Source organism: Aptenodytes patagonicus, chromosome 9, assembly GCF_965638725.1.
Source record: "Aptenodytes patagonicus chromosome 9, bAptPat1.pri.cur, whole genome shotgun sequence".
Classification (NCBI taxonomy): Eukaryota; Metazoa; Chordata; class Aves; order Sphenisciformes; family Spheniscidae; genus Aptenodytes; species Aptenodytes patagonicus.
Genome location: NC_134957.1, coordinates 7,071,425 through 7,096,030, shown reverse-complemented (window position 1 = coordinate 7,096,030; position 24,606 = coordinate 7,071,425). Strand labels below are relative to the sequence as shown.

The 24,606-nt window shown below is 35.6% G+C and overlaps 1 long non-coding RNA gene across 1 annotated transcript; it reads right to left on the bottom strand.

Moving 5' to 3' along the window:
* Positions 1-2,605: 2,605 nt before the first annotated feature.
* Positions 2,606-8,123, bottom strand: LOC143164714 (uncharacterized). The gene is made up of 3 exons (XR_012996115.1): positions 8,055-8,123; positions 5,935-6,024; positions 2,606-2,894 (listed from the first exon to the last, which is right to left on the bottom strand). It is a non-coding gene; the product is annotated as an uncharacterized LOC143164714 (long non-coding RNA).
* Between the last annotated feature and the right edge of the window lie 16,483 nt (positions 8,124-24,606).

The window sequence follows — 24,606 nt, the reverse complement described above, 5'->3', positions numbered from 1 at the left end:
GGCTAGCACATGCAAGATCTCAGAACAAACTTGTTCATATCCCGAACTCAGACTAGAAACATCCTCCACTGACTTCCAGCATAAAGAAACAATATTTTTTTTTTTTTTAGAAAAGGTTGGTAGAATAGAACATCCCTCTTATGTAGAAGACCTGAGCCATGGATTCAACAACATTCTAACATGCATCTTACTTAATGCTGTATACCTGGCAGAGTGATGATTTTTGTAATAGTCCTCAATCCCAAACATCTCTAATAAGGCTCTTCATGTAAAGGTTATAACTCTCGCTCTCCCTTTGTTTACTTATGGACATGTTTAGTGATGACAAGAGAGCTATTAACCCAGTTGTTTAAATTCATTCAATTAAATTATTAATTGAAACAACACATAGTAGGTAGGATATTGTAATTTTATTTTGTTCTTGCTTATTTTTTATATTTTTTCCCCTCTCTTCATATGTCGTTAAACTATAAATGTAAAGTACTGGAACTATCAGAAATAGTTAAGGAAATTCAACTTATTGGGAATATTCAAGGAATGGTAAGAGTGTGTGATGAGACATTTTTGCTTTTTAGACTGAAACTGGTTTTCCATGACAAAAAAGAGAAAGAGTTTGCCAAGCATAATTGTTCTAAGATTATCCTGTTTTCAAACCACAAGAAAATCAACAGGCCAGAACATATGTATCCAAGAAGTTGTCCTTGTGCTGTGTCTTCCTTGTATCCCTACTCTGACTGAGCCCTTTTTGCTTATTTCATTTGGTTTTAATCAACAGTGTGAGATCTGTGGGGCAAGGACTAGGTAGTTTTTGGCTCCTTGCAGACTTTTAAAATAGAAATATTAAATTATAATAATAATTAGATTTTAAATTGGCAATTCATAGAGCTTCAAAGTCATTCATGATGAGGTTTTTATTCTAAGGAACAGGACAGAAAACAATGTATGAAAAAGTATCTAGTCTGTTTGTTATACCTTCTTGCTCTTGTACTGCACAAGTCCATGCATCTTAAATGCATTTTACATAAGGTTTTCTATTGCCATCTCTGTAGAAATGTCTTTCTGTGCTAATTAGATGTGTGCTATTATATGTGTAATGATACTTAATAAATTATAAGTGTTTTGAAATATGTCCTACTGCTATTAGGCCACCTTAAGAACTGAAAATATCTCCATATAGATGAAATGCAGCAGTTTCCTCATCCACTTTGGGAAAATAATCATAATTCAGAGCTAGAATGTGCCATTCCTTCTAATGGGATAGCAGTTTCATAGAGTTAAGTCTTAGACAGACTACACTACAACATACCTGAACTGGGCCATAATAACCGCAGGGGTCTGAACATTCCAAATTAGCTAGTTTAGAACACCAGCAAAATGGCAAAAGATTAATATTAAGAAATAAATATAAACTGAAGAGCATGCTCCATTAACATTTCTTAGTTGTTTCATAGAAATGACCAGGGGCCCATATTGTAGAATAATAAACCTTTACATCCTTAGGCACCTTTCCTCCTCTTTCCTATTTCAAATAGCACAAACTGGCTTATCCCCTTGGTACATAAAAGGACTATTGTTCATAGAACAAAAAACCTGCTTGCATATTTCATGCTACTGTTTTTTTTTTTTTAAAAGGGAGAGTCTCATCTCAAATCAATCATAAATCAATCCCTGAAGTGCAAAAAATGTCCCCTTTTCTTTCATTCCTGACTTTAGTGATATGAAGTTTAAAGGCTAAGGCTATTTTGGTGAAGTTAGGGTGAAAATTATCCTAATCTTCTTTACAGCACAAAAGAAATGAAGTTGCTATCAGTTTTTGAGTCGTATACAGACATTTATTTGATTCACACATCTTAGGTAGTCTTTCTTTGTGATGGATGGATTCAAGCTCTAAACTTTCTATTATTCTGAGATGGCCCTTGGTGTTGTGCAGCGGGCTGCACTTACAGCATCTATTACCAGAACATGCCTTAAACAAAATACATCCGTCAAGAAAAAAGTGACAGATCTACACCAAAGGATTCCCAGGTTGAGTGTACAAGGGAGTCATCAGTATTCTAACAATATTTGTTAGGTTCCTTGAAATATTTTTCCCTTCTTAAATATCTGTTTTTTCATAAAACAGGTCAACTTTGTATTTTAAAGGGTATGTGTACATCGCTTTGTAACCATATGTCTTCTGATCTTACAATTATCTACAAGTGGCAGTTAATTTATATGATAGCTTTACAGATATTCTAATTTTCTAACCCTTTCTTACAATGCGGTGACAAGACAGCAATACAGAGACTAAAGACTATGGATTAAGTTTTCTGTTGTACCTTTGCCAGTTGTGGTCTGCAAAGACATTGACCGGTGAAGTATTTACCTCCTCAGTTAATCCTGTTTCTGTTGGGAATTTGTGTAGGAATTGCATGATCTGGCAGTTATATAATCTGGCAGCTACATTTACAAGTAAATAAGATGCTAAACCCAGTGCAGAATAAGAAAAAGGTTTTCACTACTACTACTGATGACCAAGATCATCAGCACTGATTTAGAGGAGGAATCAGCAGTGGTTTGAAAGCCCAAAGTAAATCAAGAGAAGACTCAAAAGTAAGCTATCCTTAATGGTTTCTTTTATTTCACAATGAGTCACCTGCTTCTCTCTGTTTCCGATCATTTTGATTTCTTGCTTATTTTTATACCTGTAACAATGTTCTTCATCTTACATCTACTTTTCTCTGTCAAATGTCAAACCCCAAATTAGTGTCTTTCTTCAGTCATCTCCATCGCAGAAGCTCACCTCCTAGATATGCAGCAGAGGAGGGGAAACAACATACTGCGTGACAACCTGGCATTTAGCACTGCTCTCTTCAAAAGAAGCTTTTCAAGCTTGCTGTCTTTCCAGGTGACTGCTGAAACAAGATATAAAAATGCATAGTGAAGTATTATATGACTATTAAAGGGACATAGCCTTTACCTGGCTAATACCATTATTTATTAAACTGGTGACTTTGGCAGACAAATTGATGTCAGGGTTCACGGATTGCTTGGACTGATTTGAATGATCCTCAGAGGCTAACAGAATCAAATGAGGTTCAAGTTGCACTGAGAAAATTAACGTCCAAGCATTCAGATGCACTGTTTGTGCCTGGGAGAACATCATGAAGAAAAGAACTTTAGGTAAGGTTTATCAACGTGGTAGTTCCCAAGAGCATTTTTCCTTTGTCTACATAAGTCATCTTCACAGACAGAGAAATGGGATATATTAGACAAGCCAGAAAACGAGCCAGGAACTGGGATTTTGGTTAAGATCTGACTCTACCATAGAAAAGCATGTGAAAGTCTATGCTATACCTAAGCAAGAAGCAAAAATAAGTTTCTGGCTTTTCAGATCACAGTCCTCAAAGTTACAGTCAAGTCTTTCCCATGTTTTTGCCCATCTGTCTAATCGGCTATAAGCCGAGACAGCATTGGAATGGAGTCAGTGTCATTATCCCCTTGCTGTAATTGGCATGGCAGGATGGAGCAGCATGTACAGCCCTCTCCTGGTGTGAGAGAAAGAGTGAAGAGAAACCAAAGCAAGTGAGCCAGATGTCACAGAGACCCCAAGAAGTGTGCTGGATTCCAGAGGATGAGTGAACAAGCTGTCTGCTTTTACCACAGAGAAGCTCTGTTTCTTCCCATCCTCCATTTTCTTTGTTTTTTCCAATGCATATGACTTTGTTGGTGGTGGTGGTTTTGTATCTCTGACCAAAGGTAGTGTATTTCAGTAACTATGAGTATAAAATATTTCACTTCTGATGTGCCTTCCCCTTTTCATGTGTTAAACATTGATGTTACCAGGAGACTGTGAGCGAACAAGATTGTTTAAATGGCAATATAGGAGCATGAAAGAAAGAAAAGGACTTAATAAAAAATGAATGAGCATTTTTTTTCACAGTTTCTTAATCTCTTTGGAAAACTTTCTTTGGTTTGTCTCTCTCTCTAAGAAGGCCAGATTCCACTACAGCTCTGACTAGAAACTATTCAAACTTGGTCCTTAGACAAAAGAAACTGGTCCAAGAAGCAAGAAGGAAGAGAAGAATTTAATTTTGTGGTATGTGGTACAATACGACCCTGATCTATGCTAGAACTTTTAAGGTTGAATGCCCATAGTTGAATCAAACCGTTGCATAAGTTGGATAAATCTCGAGGCTGCAGTATGCCTTGATCTGTAACAACCTTCTAGGTCAATCCAGAACTCTATCAGACCTACTGTGCCTGTTTTTACCCTCCCACTCCTTGATGCTGACTATACATTTCAGATTTTGTCTGGCAGCCTAGCCAGCACTGAGAGGTAAAACACCACTACAGTAGTACTGAACTGACTGTAAAAAAACAACAAAAACCCAAAGGAAACAGAAAGAGAAAATGTACTGTAATTTCCTTGTTAGTTTTATACAAAACAGTGCTTTTGGTTTCATCCTTTTTCAGATTTCAGTTCTAGTGTGTAACATCCAGAGTTTATTTCAGATCTCAGCAGAAGTGTAACATCCATAAGCATTTAAATAATTCCAGTGTCCTCAGTTCAGAATGTACAGTGTTACTATACGTGTTTCTCCAGAATCAAAGGTGAAAGAGAATTAAATAGGTTCCAGATGGAGTGGACTTTAGCTAAAGAGGAAAAGTCAGAAGCTTAACCATATGATAGACCTAGAGGCAACTCCAAAGCTGCCAGGAGCTGCCTTTGGAGTCTGCCAAGGAGACAGATGCTCATGCCAACAGTGCATAGATTGTCATCATTTATATCACATCAGGCCTCACGCTGTCACCATGCCACAGTGCAAAGTACTAAGTCAGACAGTTAATATTTAGAAAAGAGCAATCACACTGCATATATTTAGATCATATATCCAGTAACAGTTTTCATATTATATTTACCCTTTTGGATCTTGACTTTTAAGACATGAAAGCCTGTTTTACCTTACTGTATTCATTTAACTCTTAATGAAAACTTCACAAGCGCATCGAAGCATAAACTAAACCTTTAATTTTTATACCAATGCAAAACCTTGCCATAAGTAGTGATCAGATACTTGATATTAATGTGGAAACTAGATCTTCCACTTATAAAGGAATTCCCCACAAGATCCAGGGAATGGTTTGAGGTTTTTTCTTCCTTATTTTCACTTTACAAAACCTGAATATAAAGTGCAAAGCTGCAAAGATATAAACACACAATACATATCTAAAAACTGTTTTTCTTTTAGTGGATTCACACATTGTTCATAACTTCATGCTCTATCACTTGGAACATCTTTCTGTCTGAATATAAATTATGCTCTGTATGGAGCATCAAGCCTAACCTTAGGCATCTAGCAGCATAGAACTGTACAGATGTATTACCGCAAATATCCATATTACACGCTGTGTCACGGCATTTGAACAAGTGCAAACTCTTGCATGCAATTTTGGACACAAACTGGGTCAAACATGCCTTGTTTAGAGATCACTGTGCTGAGACTTCAGGTTTGATTGCACCGTCTGTTAAAAGCACGCAGTTTTATGGAGTTCTCTGAATATACCTAATAATCATCTAAATGCAACATTAGTACAAAAGTTCTGAACAAAGTAGGGTGCAAATGGATAGAAACCACTGTCTCAGTACACAGTAAATCAGTGACATCAGAAAAGAGCACTGCAGCTCTGAAATACATCCATAGCAGGAAGGATTAACTTTGTTCTCTACGGAGATCCCACCATAAAGTGTGTTAAAATCTACCTCTCCCTGATTGAGAGCCTGAATAAACATTGACAATTATTTAACAGCTGTTTAGGCAGCATGTTTACATATCCTGGGGACTGTGCCATCCAAATATTGTGATTTCATTAAGGAGCTTTGCCCTAAAGAAGCTGAGGGATTGAGACTTCTGAGAACCCTAGAGCAACATGATACTTTTCCTACTGCACTACCTGGGCTTCACAAGGCGTTGATCTGGAAGCAACCTTGCAGATGGTTTACTACTACAGAAGTCCTCAATAGTGTGGTAAAACAGTATGGTCCTGAAAAAAAGAAACCAAAACCAAACACAAAATGTATCACCACTCTGTCAGACACTGCATAAACAACAACAACAACAACAACATAGTTTTGTTTATTTGGGAGCTTTCTGATGCGTTTCCTTAGCTTTCTATTCCTAACCTCCAAACACTCATTAAAAATCATATGTTCTCTGTGCATCAGAAAAATAAGCATCTCCATACCAATGTGTTCTTGCTGAATGCCAGTATCCCCCTCACGTGCCACAGAAAAGTACTGGTTTGCATCAACTACTAAGTTCTCCATCTCTCCCAAAAGAAATAAATGAATCTAACCTGTTAGCTTCCTAAAAAGCTATAGCTAAGCATCTCCACCCCACTTATTTCATGGCCAAACATTCTGCTCTCAAATCCCTGTACATTATTGAGAGTCTTTTGATACCATTCAAAATATGCATTTCATTTGTGTAGGCATATCAGCAAAAGCTCTCATGGTAAACTGTGACTAGAGAGCCGCATGATTGTGGCAGCTGGAGCCCAGATAAGACCTTTGCTGGATTTATTGACAGTTGGAAGAGGCAAAGAAATAGTTTCAAGAACTAGTTTCAAGAACTGATGAGGTCAGACAATCTTGAGTGAGTAAGGTATGCTTGGGATTAATATTTCTGGGATGAATAGCTCTCCTTGTCTGCAAACTCAAATCACACTTCGGACCCAATACACTGCTCACTTTATGTTAAAATACATATTGAACCAGTCTAAGCAGCCAGATTTTTTTCCCCACAAGACATCCTTTATAACATGCGCCGTTTTTAATACAAAAAATATTTAAACCAAATTTATCTTTTGCAAACACTGTAAAGGTAAAAAATCTGCTTTTAAATGATAAATAGAGTATTTACATAACAGATATTTGAAAAGAATGCAACAGTATATTTGCTTAATCCAATCAATTTACATTCAGTTCCTTTGATGCGGCAGAAGTTATAAATGAGTGGATTTAATCTCTTCAGAGTTCAAATTTTAGTTCTTTACAAATAGTACAGTCCTTAAAAAACACATTATTATTTCCAATACTAAGTATGAAAGTAATAGTTCTCTTTGCTAAAACTAACATCTGTTTTCTTCAGAAAAGCAAACTAAAAAGCTTATTTGTGTTTCAGGAATTACGTCTTTCTGCTCTCAATCACATCAGTCAGAGGAGACATTTGGCTGTTGTTTCATGGAAAGCATCTTTCTTACGTCTCACATTTAACTCTTTGTAAATTACACAGCATTTAAAAACTACAATACCAAAAAACCCACCCAAACCCAGGGAAAGCAGAAAGGATGCTATACACAGGAGAATACATATGGCATGGAACAAATCACAGTGTCATGGAAAAAAAAAGATATCAAAAAGGCAATTCAGGTACTTCTGTTTCTTTTCTCCGATTGCAAGGCCAAGATGACAGTAAATAGAACTGATTTAAATATCAAACAAAAGAATTTTTTTCGTTCCATCTTACATCAATTTACCTGTGGAACTAATTGCCATATGAGCCTGTGTAAGACCAGCTAGAAAAAAGTAAATGTGTATTCAGACCAGGTAGAAAACAATCATAATGGAATGAATTACGAGTGTGTACATTAATATAAACTCCTGCTGAAAGTTGTAAGCCACCCATTCACTGACTACAAAAGATTTCCATAAGTGCTATTTTCATGCTATACAGTATATTTATTCTGAAACACATAGTACTGGCCACTGCCAGACCAAGCATTGAAATAAATGCACTGCTAGTAGATAATTAACGTGACTTAGACTACTTATGGGTTTTTTTTCGGGGGGGCGAAGGAGAGATACTGAAAGCCAAAACACCCTTGTTTTTCAGCTGCTATAGAAACTCACAAATTATTTTCCTTTGGTCAATAACTGAAACACAGTCTTTTCAGTTTTAAAAAATAACATTTCAGTCCGATATATATTTGACAGTTACAATCAAAAGAGGGAGTTTAAGAGAGGGGTTTGTCCAGTTTCATTAACTAACCCTCTATTGGATCAGAATACTTACTCCAAAGTCAGCAGTCCATACACAAAACTTTCCCTTTGCAATAGCAACCGTGTACATTGCTGGTGGCAAAAAACCATCTTCTGTGCTGTGACATAGCCTCTGCTCTACTAGGATATCTCCCAGCCAGCAACACAGAAGGACTCTGGGCAAGGCTGGCTTGACTCCAGGAACAAGGACCTCCTTGCTCTTACGCTAGTCTGTCTGAGCAGGTAGTGAGCACTCCGGGGAAACAGACACTTCTGGAGAGTTCTTCCTTAATTAACACCCACAGATAAGCCCCTGAAGTCACTAAAAAGCCAAGAGGCAAACAAGTCCCAACAACTGAATTCAATTAAATATTATAACCATTCCTATCTTCCTTCTACTTCCCGTTGTCACACAGATAAACAAAAGGACAGGATTACTGAGTCAGAGCAAAGGTTCTCTGAGGTCATTCTCCTTTCTCCATAAACATCCACAAAGGAATGTCTTCTCACGAGCGTAAGGCCAGGCCAAGCATACGCAGTCCTTTCCCTTCACGCGCTCTCAGCCTCCAACCATTTTCAGCTCAGCAACCTGCTCGGCTCCACATCATCTCTTAATAACCCTCTCAGGATTTCCTTGCCATGAACTTGTCTGGTCTCTTCTGAGCCACTATGAGCATAGCCAGAAAACAGAAATGATAGTTTTCGTAGCTTCTGAGATTACACGGATATAAAGCATTTAAGTATGACTAAATCATTACTGAAATCTACTCACTACATAAGTGACCAGAGTTAATAACATAGTTCCTGCTGGTTGGATAAGTGCTAAGTCTGATGCTACATATATTCACATACTCGTTACTCCTTGCATTGCACATGAATAACTGTGTCCTCATGTAGACCAAGACTCCTCTATTCTGGTATGTATAAATCGGAATAACCAGACTTCCCGGATCTGCTTTTGTGCAATTGCAATGCAGGACCTCTAAATTACAGACAATTTTCTTTAGTCTTAGATTGCTGCTGACCAAGAGGAGGTTTAACCAGTATAACAGTGCACATGTAATATAAATAAACAAGTTAACATATTTATAAGACCAAAACCTTTAGAGGATATAATATTTAAAAATACATATTTGAGTATAATATTTACTACAACGACAAATAACTTGTAGCCTGCCATTACTGATGTGGAAGATTATTCAAATTGGTGGGTAGTTCTACTGTTTTACTGAGGAAAGTAAATTCTACATAAGTAACTATAAAGTTGTAGTTGCCAAACTATTTGTACAACAAGATCATTTTTTAGGAATTCCTAGGAGGTAGAAAAAGAAAGAAACTAAGGCTGTCTAATCAAAATGTGAAACTCCCAGTAGGAGAAGAAAGCTTCAACCTTCCAGATATAAAACATATTACATAGCATTCACACTTGAGCAATTGATAGAATGGTTTAGAAAGACAGCCACACAGTCAGCAGAATAGATAACCTTGGGGAGAAAAAAGTATATGAAATTTCTATCCCTCCAGGTATTATTCATTTGCTGAAACCAGAGGAGCAAAGATCCAGAGGTTTAGCCCATTAAGACTACAAAGAAAATGCGATTAGCTCATATGCAGAAAATTTAAGTTTAGTCTGTATTTCCTTATGAAACTTCAAAGGGAAAAATCTCATTTTTCAATAATAGAAAATACCAAGTTATCTTATTTCAATCAAGGTGTTACTGCAGTCAGTTAGAAATCATGACTGATCTTTTCATTTGAAAAGTACAACACAGTTTTTCAATAGATATTGGCAATTCTTTAGGGCCCAATCCTAAGACAAAAGCTTTTCCGTTGCCTCCATAGGTTTTGTATTAGGCCTTTAGTAAACTGAAATGAAACAAAATCCCAGAACACTTACACATGTTGCCATTTATCAAACAGCCAACTAAAACTGCAACAGCATTCAGAGTCACAGGCTTTCTATCATCTCCAGTGAAATATGGTCCAAGTGGAATGCAGGATCAAATTCAAACACTCAACTGTACAATAGAGGAAAGAAATATGCCATAGCACTAGGCATACTACGAGCAGTAGAAATATTAACTATGGTCATACAGGGAAAAAAAGTAGCCCTTATCCCATAGAAAACCCTCGAATTAACCAAAATACTTTCTAATGTCAGATGCTGGCAGCTGTAAGACTGAACAATGATTTTTTTAATCTCAAGATTAGCCAATACCTTTTAAAGAAATTTAGACAAAATTCCCTTTTGCCAAAAACGTGAAATCTCCTTATTCTACTAGCTGGAGATATTCTTCTTCCATGCTGAGTGCACAGATAATTTCCGCTTCACTTCGACAGGCTACTTGTCAGCCACCTCTGATGGAAGAAATGTAAGGAATGTAAGAATGTAAGAACACATGCAAACCCCAATCACGTCCCAGTGGAAAAGCCTGAACTCTTGGAGAAAGAAATATGTGGGGATATGCAAATTTTTTCCATTTGAACAAGAATTTAGGAATTAGGAATGAAGAACATATGCCACTCAGACAGGATTCCTATATGTGCTTGTTAGGAGCTGCTGGTCATACGCCGCTTGCTAGTTCAAAAAATCATGCCTGGGCTTCCACCACCATTTCTCCTGATAGATATCTCTACTTAGCCTAAAAAGCACAAGACCCCTTTTGTTAAGTATCCAGGGGTCCCTTTACAAAACAACATATGAAAAAACCATGCTGTCCTGCACTAATGTTTTTTCCTCCATTAAGGCCATTTTGGTTATGTAATGAATGTCCCAGACTATTGTCCTGGACTGCTGTGGATTATTGTTATTGCATATTGGAGAGATTAAATCCAGAAAATATGTGGGCATTTGTAGCTGGATATGTATCTCCAGAAAGTGTGATTGGTGTGGAGAGGTAGAAATTTCATACAAGTTTTTTCCCCCAAGGTTATCTATTCTGCTGACTGCATGGCTGTCTCTCTAAACCATTCTATCAATGGCTTAAGTGTGAATGCTATGTATTATGTTTTAAATCTGGACGGTTGAAGCTTTTTCTACTGGGACTTTCATATTTTGATGAGACAGCCTGCTACTAGAGTTATTTACTCGTCTTTTAACTAAGGTATTCACAATTTAGAAATAATTTAGTCATCTTGAATATTTCTGGAGCTCCAGGTAGTTAAAAGTTTGAAAAGCACGCCATTTCCGTTTTTAATTGGGAATGGTTCCACTGCTCACCTGTATTTGAAACTCGTTAGATAAAATATTTCATACAGCACAAACATGGAAATTAAAAGGGAGATTATTAACATTACAGCCTGCCAACTGGCACATAACAAGCTATACAAATACCCACATCAGTCAGTCTGTATACAAGTCAAATTGCTGAAGTTCTACTTACTACTATTAGGAAGTATGTAATAGAATAGTAAATACCTGCCTTAAGACAAAGATTTCCCTTTCCTTTTTTTATTCTTTTAACCCTTTTAGAATTACTACATTTACTTAAAAGCATCAGAATATTTGGATTCTTACCACAGCAAAAATCTTTTTCATTTAGAATAGTTGAAAAAATTTGACAGAAAATTTTAAATAGTCTTGATCTGCTCATATCTTCATTTTTACTCTAACAGAATATTTAATAGAAGAATGTCAATAATTCCACATACTATACACCCTAAAGAAAATGTTGGAAACAAATATTACTGCATTTCTGTTGTATAGTATTTGTAAGATTAATTAGGACTAAAATTTAGGATGAAATCCTACCAGATACTTTTTTTTTCTCCTCACATGCTATGATTTCTATATTCTGATTGAAGTCTTTTGCCATTCTTTAAAGCTAAAGTCTGGGAGAAGCTATTCACTAACTCTGAGTTTATGAATCCGAAATAATGAAATCATGTCTTTTCTTGTTTTAAAGCCTACTTGATCGCTAAGGATTGAAAAGAAAAATCAGTGGGCCTTTACTGTAAGGCTTTCAAGAGAAGACACAGAAACTGATAGATCAGGTGCTTGATAAATGGCAGATTGCCAGAAAGTCATCCATATGGCTGTCCAGATAATGTTTGAATACGATGAAAGTTTTCTTTGAAAAGCCCACGGTTTCAGATGCTTTCCTCACACCCTGAAACTTGCATTAATAAGACTCAATTCAGAACAAGTTTTCTGTGCAAAACACATTCTCATTTGGCCAGAAGATCGTCAATTTTTATCATAACATTCATCCGTACTTTCCAGGCTCTTCACAAGTCAAGAAATTAGTCTTGCTGTAAGAATCAGCTGTCCCTGGAAAAGCCACGGCGTGGAATCAAGAAAGGTTCAACTCTGCTAAAATAGATGGAAATATATTCCATCAGATTTAAGCACCAGATCTATAGGAAGGGGTTTCTGTTTCCTACAGTCTTTTGCAAAATGGGTAAACATGCACTTATTTTAAAAGTCCCTCAAGATTCCTAAATGATATATCAAATGGATTGTTTGATTTTGTAAGCAAAAACAGGCATAGTCTGACCCTACTTTGACACGTTAGTGATACAATAGCTCAAAAGAAGTCAGTGGAAGTTGCAAGTACAGAGAAACACTGGCAATAAGGCTGTATGTAGGAACTCACGGTGAAATAAGGAGGGTGTTTGATGAAGCCGAGAGGATCTTTGACATTACTGTTTATATTGGTAATAAGATCAAATTTGTTACTGTATATATATTTTTAAGAGATAACATAAAATGTTCACACTGTCAACTGCTTAAGTACTTTCTTGTAGCACTGGGCATTGCTAAGATTGTTTTGCAGCTGCTTAGGAGGGCAAACAGCTGATTTCCTATATCTTAAGAACTAATTTCCAGAATGAACATAATATTTTATCTACTAGATAATACTTTCATGCTTATATTTTTAAACTGAATATACTGTCTTTTACTTCACAGACCTCTATCCAGTGTATATAGATGTCCCAGAAGTAGAAAAAGTAGTAAAGACTACTTGCATTTCAGGCATTTTATGAGGTTACAGGGGGAAGAATGCAATGCCCTAATTCAAACAAAGAGTTTACATGTGATTAAATGGCAAGTTAATGAATGTAGCACAGTCCAGGTTATATATTGACTTATGACTCAGTCATTTTAGAGTTCATGTTTGAAAAATTAAGTCTCTGATACCTCTAGTTGACTAAGTCTATACTTTTGCTTCGGTTTATGCTTTAGATTCAGATGAGGTGTATCAAATATGAGTCATCTTTTTTAAAATTCCAATCATTTTTGTTAGAAACAAATCCAATTTGTTTATTAATCTCTCAAATATGTCAAATGGATTTTTAATTGAGAAGTAATTGCATTTTGCCTTATACAGTCTTTGTTGATTTCATAAGCTTATCATCAATCCTTTGGTGATTTCTCACCTGATAAAGAAATAACATATCTAATTAATCATGTTGTGTAATAACAAATCTCCTATTTAGAGGTACAATAATTAGATTGGGACAATGCTAGGAAAACAAGAAAATTATTCCCCAAGGTAGAGGGATTGTGGGTTCTACTTGAAAGGAAGAGATGCAGTTTGCAAAGTTGATTAATTAGTTTTAAGAGGATCTCAAAAAGCTTGGTACTTTGAAGTATGCAATCAGTTTGGGAAAAAATATATCTGTGCTACAAAGATACCTTGTACCAACTTTCAAAATATTATCTGTGGCAAAACACAGCATTTGCTTTGCTGTATGAAAAACCTGTTTTCACTTTTGGAGACACAGTATGCTAAATTTTGGCAAGCTGAGTGATTTCCTATCTCTGATTCATTTGGCAAGGCAGAAATGCTAAATAAGAAGCTTGCCTTGAATTTACATACCCCATCGATACAGTTTCAGCTGCAGCAGCTGAGAGTAAAGAAGATGCTAGTTTGAGTGAGAAGTCTTTTTGGACAAGAGTCTGTAATGAATCACACTTAAAATATGTGGTCATTCTCCACCATGTGCATGTTTTTATCATTCTTATTAGACATCCAAAAAATGTAAAAAACTCTGTACTTCTCATTTTGAGACCTGTGGCAGAGATGAATAGATAGTTTAAAAGAATGATTTGAAGCTGACAACCTCAGCAAACTGTGGTTCAGAGTGACTGTGAGCAACACAGCTGTGGCATCATGCTGAAAATATCACCCTATCTGAACATATGTACAAACCTCAAGAATGAATGAATCGTGTCCTGGAGGGGAAAAGACAGGAAAAGAACACTAAATTCTGTTAGGCATGTAAAAGGGTATCTGCAAAGTCTCTTCAGTATAGAAGATCAAGAATTCTCTTCTAAAAAAGAAAAAATATAATTAAGAGAGTCAAACAGAGCAGATGCTGGTTTCACAAAGCTGTTTTGAACTTCCATTTCCCCTTTCTCAGGGCACAATTTGAATAAACACAACACTTTTACCTGAATAAATCAAATAATAAAATACTAAAAGTACATGAGGAAGAGTCTTATGGTTTCAAATGAGTATCTGGAAGAGCAATAGGGCATTATGGATTAATAGGTTTTTATCATTTGCTTATTGGATAAGCTTTTTGAAAAAAGGACTTTTTGTTTTGGCCAGCAGCTGGCCTGCGATTTGAGCTATTCAGCAGTAACAAAATAAAAGGAAAATGAGATAGCAGCTTATTTTTACTTGTTTCATAACTTTTCAGATATACCCTTTTCTCAAATATGTCATACAGTTAATTGATAAATAACAAAAGCTGCAGCCCAAATTCCTCAGACTTTTACTAATTTCATTATTCTCTCCTGCCCTTTAGAAATATGCCTATTCTCACTTCCAAAGCCTAAAAGAACATTTTTTTCTTTCTCAACTCTTTAAATGTGAGGCCCATCAGCCCCCCTTTACAAGATTATCCTGCTTCATAATGCAGGATGCGCCTCTTGTGGAATACAGCAAGGCTATACCATATATAGGCTATACCTATATAATTTCGTGACCTACATCAGTTTTCCTTGGCTGTTCTCATGATTAAACCCCGCTTAGTAGGAATTCTACGGGACTTCCTGATATATCACCATCAAAAGGTCCATTATTCTAAACAAATCATTTTCATAGTCTTCCAAATGATAGTCACTAGAAATTGGACATAATAGAGAATTCTGCAAAAGTTATACAAGTTCTGAAGTCAACTCAGCCCTAGACTCCCACACTACCATTGGGTACTTCATTTCTACACTGTTCAAGTTCTAGAACTAATAATTTCATCTAAGAATTAATCATGGTTTTTGCATAATCCATTTTAGACTGTTTAATCCTAAACGTATTTTTCTCTCAATCTCTTCCATTTGAAGGGCAGGCTCTTTAGAAAGGTCAAACTCATCTTTCATACTCAGTTTCAATGTTAATTAATTTCAATGTATTTTCAGATCCACATGAAAAGTAAAATTCTTCTATTAGAGTCTGTGACTTTGTAGCTTACCACTGAATGGAGGCCAAGCCTGTCAGTCACAAAACTGTGTATGATCTCTCTTCTGTGGCTGAAAATTATTCTCCTAAGCCAAAGGATATGTTGCCAACAATACTACCAGGCAGATGCCATTCCATTTGAGAGTCTCCATAACTATATTATAGTATAAAGTCTCATGGACTTTCTTCTTTGTCCTCTGAAATTTACTATTTTTTTTAAATAAAGATGGACTTGTCATTATAAAATATTTTTCCTTTTCCCTTCCCTCCCCCCTCCGAGTAATTTCTTAGTCTAGAAGAAACTATTCAAAATCTGTGAAGTTCAAAATGTGACAGTTAGGTTCAATATTTTGAAGGCAAATCTAAAGTGTCACAACTTAAAACTTTCTGATATCTGCAATCCTAGCTGATTATTTCAGCTGATTGTGAAAATAGGAAAAATAATCTTTATAGAAATTATTTGAAAGACTAAATTTTCTTTTTATGTGTTATAACTTATCTGGATTTAAATTCCTGGGATACCCATTCTCTAAACAAAACTGGCCTTAACTAGTCATCTCCTCCGCAGCACCTTTTTAAAGTACAGAACATTATCTTTACTCTACTTGTCACAGAGAGGGTTTATTTGTGAAATATTTATTCCATTTCTTCCTGATTATTTCACAATCCCTAAAAAATGTATTCATGCAACATTATTTCAGTTAATGTAATCTGCAAATTCCAGCTATATTTCATTCTATCAAGTAAACATTCCTTGACTTTCTCTCTCATGTCACACACTCCAGCAGCTGTGTCCTTGATGAATCTGGAGAGAAATTAGTTTGGATCTGATAGCATTCATCTTGTTTGCTAATTTTAAACTTTCTCTTCTCAATTCAAATATCTCTTCATTCAGCTATTCCTGACACTCATTTATGGGCAAATACAGTAGTCCCCAGCAGCTGGCAATATGAATTATACCTATTTATCGTAGAAATGGGCCAGCACTGCAAAATTTAAGACTGTTTGAAAAACAGAGAGATGACAGAGGTGACTGTGAGAAGAACTGTAATAAGTGCTTGAACTTCTAGGCAATGAATCAGTTTATGTTACTGTTAGTCAGTAGAATCTTAATAATATATTTTTCTAAGCTTAGAAAAATAAAATTCAGTTTAAAAATTCTCTACATGCATAGCTAATCCTAATGTTCCTACTTTTTAACAGCTAGATATATACTTTATATACTCTTCTCCATAGGTTTCTACCCTATTTCTTATAATCACATGCAGTGCAGTCACCCATCAGCTGAAACGAATGAACATTATTTTTTAGGTTCATGGCTGAAAAGAGGATGGCATTGTCTCTGTCATAGATTACCAGTCTGTTAAAATTTCTCTTGTGTGCTGACACTTATTTTAATAATAGATATGGAACATTTCTTGTTTCCTAAATGTTTAATATGGCCTGACTGCTCAAAGGTGCTATCTTGTGAAATCATTTGCTTTTACATATTTTAATGTTTAAAAAAATCCCTATTTTAATATTTGAGTAAGGATGTAATGGAAATTCCTCCACTTGGCCACAGATGCACCTGCAGAAGTCCACTGAAGTATTAAAGATTCCAAATTCATTTCTTTTACTAACATGATAGACAGTTACGATGGAAAAAGGGTATGAAGCTTTCCTTATATGGATGGAGAGAACTTTCCTTGTAATAGGTGAAAGGATGGAGACAAGTTCTGGAGTTATACATTATTATTCTCCAAACCAGTGGCAATTAGGCTAGGAACAACAGCACAACGTTTTGTGGCTCCCTTTTCAGAAAAGCCTGTTTTACTGGAAGGAACTGCCCATATGGTTTTACAAAGGCTATGCCGGCATGGGGCTAAGCACAGTCAGAAAAGTCAGCGTATGGAGATGCTAAGCCATCTGATGAAGGGCATTGATTTGTGGTTACAGCCTAGATCAGGTATTTCTTTTTCTTTGCAGATTTTCTTTTTTTTGCAGAAAATTCCTCACTTCTACCTCTTATGGTAAGAAATGAAATGAAGGGAAATCCTCTTTTGACATTTTTTTAAAATAGAAAACCAAAATGTGTCCAAAAAGTAGCAAGACTTCTATGCTTCGCCACATCCTACTCTCCTGTTCTTTCTATTTACAAGTATGTACATAGTAAAAGTTATACTGTTCATTATGGAAATGAACTATATCTATGAGGAAAAAAAAAAAAAAAAAATCACTGATTAGTGTCCTAGAAATACTGAAACTTTATAATCAATTATCCACTACTCAAGTTGAGGTATACCGAGGAAATGTAAAAGGTTTATATATTTTTTCTCTTTTTATTCTATCCTACAAGAAACAATGAAAATAAAACACGTCATATACTGGAACCCGCAATCACACTGGAGCTGCCACAGATACAAATATATAAAAGGGTCTAAAGAAAATGTTGCTACTGTAAAACTGTACAGTTGTTATTACACTCCATCCAACAAAAAAAATTTATGAATGTTGGCTCCTTCTTGATGAGTGCGAAATCTGAATATAATAAACAGGCATCATAACTGCCACAATTTTGTTAAAATAAATTCAACTCAGGGCCAAGTCTCCTGGCATATGTTTATGCTATGTATTGCAGGCAGATGTAAGCACACTCTGCCTACCCTCTGAGCCTGAAAAAAAAAAGCTATATAGCTGCAGTAGCATGATGTGATGCCTACATTAATAAACCCTGCTGAGAGGCAGCTTTATTTGTGTAGACTTGCTGCTGTGCTAACACAGTTGCAGAGTTTTCTTTTAGCTCAGAGCTCACACAGAATAATCCCAGATGTACAGTATAAACATACCAATGGTTTAAATTCACCAAAAAAAAAAATCTCCACATTTTTATAACCATGATATACTAGAACCTGTAATCAGCTTGGAGATGTTGCATGTATAATCCCACCAACTAACTGGTATTCCTACTGAAATGATGCCGTTTGTAGAAAACTTACTGACATGAGATACATAATCATATTAAAGCAGATCTGTCTGCAGGCTTTATCTTGCTGCAATTTATCAGTGTATTATTATATTCCTACTTATTATGAAAAGTCATTGTCATTTTAATGTAGTACTGAGAATGAGGCATATTTAATACACACATAAAGATTATGATAGGCAACAAAACTATTTATTAATATCAAATATATTTTATAATTAGTGCTGATCACTTTAGCAGAACTTTCAGTAGATGCATGTTGTTGTTTCTAGGAAGTTGCCTAATTGCAATCAGGAATTATCAGAAATTATTATACGTATACATAGAGAAGCACATACACATTTATATAACTGATTTGAGATATACGTACTTTATTTTAACCAGAAAAACAACCCCACCCAGCAAGTCCCAATCCTCACTAGATTACACTTTCTTCACTACATAGGCCAGCTTCAAAGTTTCAACCACTACATTTTTTAACATACTAGAAGAGGGATAAAACAGCTAAGATCTCTTTCCTCCAAACCGCCGAATAAAAAGGTTTGGGGGTTTCCTTCCTTTTTTTATTATTATTTTGTTTTATGCAGGCAGGAATCTTCTGACACACTCTTTAAAACAGAGGCCTTATAATAGTCTATGCAGAAATTATAGATTTCATGTCAGCCCTTTAAAACAAATGCTAAACTGTAAAATGTCCAAAATCCACTGTTACAGACCAATGCACACCGAAGTGAGCTTTTTCTTATCTTACCCCTAACTATCTCTGTAATATTTCCTTTCTGTATTAACATTCTCACTAGATAAAGAAATGTTAATCTAGCCCTAATATAGAATTTAACATGTATGGACTACGCTGTGGATTGATCTAGACAATCATTCATCATGCACTAATTAAAACCATCTTTTTCTGTTTAATGATTGGTCTCTAATGATATTAGATGAAGACAATGTATTTCTCAAGGAGTTGACAAGTGCATATTCTTTGGCAACAGTGAAAGCTGTCATACACTCGGTGGTTTCAATTTTCTTTCAAAATTATGCTGGAAGAAGCACTTCTGCAATGCCTTGGGAAAAAATAAAATAAAAGTAGTGAACATCTGCTGATATTGATTCTGTGAATCTGAAACTTTATGAAACCATAGATGGGATGCATTTGACGAGCATTTTTCTGGAACACTTTCAGACTTAAGCAAACAACATCTGTTAATATTGATTTTTGGGTTATATTGAAACTTTCAGAAGAATTACAATCAGTGGGTGATTGAAAAGTGTTGCTATATATGTTAGAAGATCAAATACTAAACAAAGGTTTAAAGGGTCTGTTTCCCTTTAGCTTCATTAATAATCTACAACCATTCCCCTCTAGAAGAAAATAAAAAGAATAAAGGTGAGAAAAACATTTGCTTTATTTAACACAGTAAAAGATCAGCGAATAAAATTAACATATATGAAAGTTGGCGAAAATGTCTGATGCAAAATTTTTCAGTTCTACAGCTGACATAAACATTTCCAAAGCTACGTTATAATAAAAAGTAAATAAGTCCATAGAAATCATCATGATAGCTGAAGAATCCTGTTTTGAAAAGACTTCTTGCAACAAAAATGAAATTTTTATTTCCCCAATACTCTATAGCTTTTGAATCATTAACAAAACAAAGTAGTACATTCACAAATTGTAATTGGATTTTAAATTCCCTTTGCTGGTGAACATATCAGTCCTGGTTTACTGACGCCACAGGTATCTTTATGTTTGAACTTGTCCATTTTTAAGTGACATTTTCCTTTAATAGTTAACTTCTAGTGAAATGATCAATTTACTCAGCAGTCTTTGATTTAGTAAATGATTCAGTACAATTAAAGTACACACTGAAATATCAATATGATTTTTTTTTTCACATTTCACTTTTATAGTGCTTATTTAACTCCAGTTCTCCTGCAGCAACTGGGCATTCATGTATGTGGCATTTTATGCAATGTTAGTATTATACAAAACACCATGGAACAGCAAATATTATGGGAAATACATCAATCTTGTACAATTAATAAAAACAGTTCTACAATAGAACATAGTTTTTAAGAAACTGTTTTCTGATGCAACTGGACTTGCCAGTTATTGCACAGAATTAAATCTCCTTTCCATGACCACAGTAAGAAGCACATGGAAGAAGATACTCTTTTGCCAACCTTCTACATCTCTTCCAGTCACAGTTTAGGCCTGGATGTGAACAGATAATGGTACTAATGAATCAACTTCAGTTAGAGGTCATACAACTTACATATGCTATCAGGTTTTGACAAAAGTCATCTGAATGTTACCACCTGTCTAAAAAATAAGTAATTTATTCACAGAAAATATTTCAGAGGACAGATTATTCAATTTTATAAATTTACTTTTTCACTCAAGTTTATGCTGCTTCTCTGTCCTACAGAAACTCTATTTGCACTTGAGAGATTTCTTGAAGTCAAATCCCAACCATATGGAGGTAGCAGTCAGTTCTATTTATCTTTCACACCATATGAAGTACCACCAGCTAGTCCAGTATCTTGCTGGTAAATCTAAGCAAGACATGGGTAATGTTAGTATTCAGAAAGAAACACTTGACAGCACCGCGTGCTTCCTTCAGTGGAGAACATCTGTTTGCAAACCACCAAACTACCATGAAAAAAATCAGGATTTCTTGTTGATGCTGATAGTAGCCATGTAGCTTGCACTACTCTGTTTATATATACACATATGAACACACAGACACCTCGTGTCTGTGTGTTCAAATATGTTTTAACTATCTCTATCTTGTTACACAATACAGGTTTTCCCAACTCCTGACAATTTTATTATATGTAACTTATAACTTCTTCATCATTAAGAACTTAATTATCCTCAGATTTCTTCAGTCCAAACCAAAATATCTGGGTTTTTATGCACCAGCCTTAAAAGAAGCTGCAGCTGGTACCAAGTGCCTCATCGGTGCTGGACTGTTCTGCTCCCTGGGGAGAAGAAAGCTGCCTGCTTTCTGCCAGGGGAGCCAGGCCTTCCTTGCCAGCTGCCCAGCAGCTACAAACTGGACTACCACCACATCTTTGAGCTGACTACGTTTATCACTTTCAGGACCTAACATAAAACAAGAGTCATCAACTCGAGGCTTATGCCAGGAATTACAGACATTTATATGAGGAAAGATAACTGAAATAAACACGTATTTTAAGAAAAAAATTTCCATCCATCACCAAAAAACATTTCAAAGGGCTAATTTTTGAAGAAAAGTCAGAATGAAGGTCCTGCATTGAATGCTGGAAGATGCTCAGATAATACAGGCATGGAGCATGATGTAAAATCTAAGAGATATAAAAGAGAAATGGCAGTTCTTAAGTATTTGTGGAAATGCTTTCGTGGTTTATAGTTCAGAGCAGCTCTGGCCATAGTCCAGAGTGCTTCGGAGGATCAAAGAATCAACATGGCACCCACCATTCTTCTATTCTTCAAACATAACATCAATCAGTAACCAAACAGCCCTCCTATTTTATAAGCATACCTTTACAATGCCACCATTGCACAGGGGTACTCTCCAAATTAAATGCTTTCATCTTGAGTGAGTTATAATGAAAACTGTAGACAAGAAAAAAAAAAAGCACATTCACTCATGGCAGCATTTTCCCACCATGTTATACAGTGAGAACAGAATGAGGCCAAGAATATTCAAAAGACAGTGAGAATAACCAGGCAGAAAACTCCTATCCACTGACCAAAGCACAATGCACTGCAATGCCTTCAAAAAAATATTTTTTATATATATTTTTTTAATATATACTCACACCTATATATATACACACCCCTATATGTGTTCCTATATAAATATAAACCTATATATATACACACACCCCTACATATATAGATGTATATACACTTTCAGACAAGAACACGCCATGCTGTGAAACAGAAATAAAATGAGACAACCAAGTAAGCACTCCACAAGACTACCCTCTGTGCCTTCCCTCTCATACTTGGTTCCAAGGAGATTGACCTATTGGTCTAGACACCATAAAAATTGAAAGAAACAGCCATGGAAAACAAAAGCATTCCCCTGTTTGAACTTCTGCTTCTAACTCAGGGGATTCATACATTTTAAAATGGAGAACTTAATACTAATTACTATGTTAGAACTAGGATTGCATTTCTAAGCTAAAGTTCATGTGATTCAAAGCTGACCTTCAGAATATAGCATTCTGCATTTACACTGTGGACCTTATCTAAAGGGAAGTACATTTTTTCTCAGTAGAAATCTTGATCAAACTGAAGCCAAAAAGAATGCCTGTTTACTTAAACTACTTCGATATGTTTAATTACATTTAGTAATTTAGTCTTTTATGGACATGAATAGAACAATGTAGTGTAAAAAAAAGGACATCACACTGTTTTGTGCACTTCATATTAAAGGGCTTCCTATTTGGCTCAAGAACAGTTGGAAGTCTTATTTTATAAGGCTTCTTAGAGATTAAATAAAACATACCTTGTCACTACTTTTATCTTTCCAAACTACTCAAAGTGATTAAATAAAGACATTGAGCAGCTAGCACAAATCTTTTTAACACCAGCATAGGGAATGTACAGCCATGTGCCTTTCTAAAAGCCATGTACAAATTCCTTTTTCTCCAAGACATGCTTAAAAACTGTTCAGAGGAACGGGGTTTTTGTCTTAAATGAGTATTACAAAAGTGGAAGCACTAAGTCATATAACCATTCCTTCTGAACTATCCACACATACATGTATTTGAAAAGCTTTAGCAATCATAGATTAAAATTAATTTAATATACCAAAATTCATACATACTTTGCTTGGCCTGCTCTCAAACTTGTGCAAAATTGGCCAGTCCCTGAAAAAAAAGTTATATCTTTTGACACTGAGTAGTGTTTAGCCAGATGGGGGTGTGTGTGTCATTGAATTTGTCCCATATTCTTTTAAGTAGCATCAGATTGCCATCTATTTACTAATGTAGTACCCATGCACACAGAGCAAAAGATAATGGAGTAAAAGGTAAAGAGTGATCTTGGTTAGGTAGGGAAGTTAGTTTTAGTTGCCTGTAATTTCTACTGTTCAATAAGGACTAATTTGTGATTCCCACTTCCCTTGAGACTTAGAAAACTTACAGAGCTCTGAACCTTCGTGCCTTGATAAAGCGTGGCTCTTCATGTGAATCATCTTTATAGAAGGACTTAGTAACTGCTAAGGTTGAAACATTTAATTATATGGTTATCAATTTTAATTAGGGGAAAAATTAAGGGAAAAGTACCAGTAGTAGAAAAGGTCAAGAAACTCCTCTAGACTGTTTTGGAATGAAAAATTCCTATTTTGTTCTATTATAAGCTTGCTTTAGGTGATTTACTTAGATTATATAGTACAACTAAATAAAAGATAAAAGCATTATCTAAATTACTACTGCTGTCATTATTTAATCAAAGATTTCCACTTACTAACCTGAAACTTCTTTCCCATTTTTTTTCAGTCAGAGAATTTCTGAACTACTGAGTTTGTCCTACCTGGCATGAAGACATTATGCTGATAATTCAGTCCTTCCCCAGACAGAATTCTTGTCCTTTGCACAGCTCTACTCAAAAGTTAAGCAGGAGAAATGCAACTGGCATTTAGATTCATACTGAGGGCATTGTGTTAACTGTCACCGAGATTAATACAACCTGCAAAAGGCATTGTGGTAGCTGGCAGTTAGATTTATATAGTGCGCTTAATGAAGATATACAGTGTGTTTAAATGCTCCTGGACATTGCTTCCCCTGCTCCACTCTCGAGTTTCCCAAAAAGTAGAGCTTGCCAATTATTTTAAACTGATAGATCTTTCAGAAAAAAAGATTGAACCACGTGCCTTTTTGCCCACTCCAAATATTTACTTTATTCTCCATAACTGTTGGCATCTGCATACTGAGTATATGCATCCACTGTATTGTTTCTAATGCCATAGAATCTTCCTCTATATTCTCTTTAAGAAATATTGTAAAAATCCTCACTGATTAAGCTCAGCAAGAGCCTGTATTCAATTGGAAAGCATCTGGCAGTTTGCAGCAAGAGGACTTTGTAACCTCATAGCATCATTTCCCTGCAGATTCTTGCTGTCACTAGACAGAGTTCTACTGAGATATGTAAAAAACAGCCTAGAGATGTTACATCAAATAGTTTGAAATAACAGTCCATCCATAGATTCCCATTG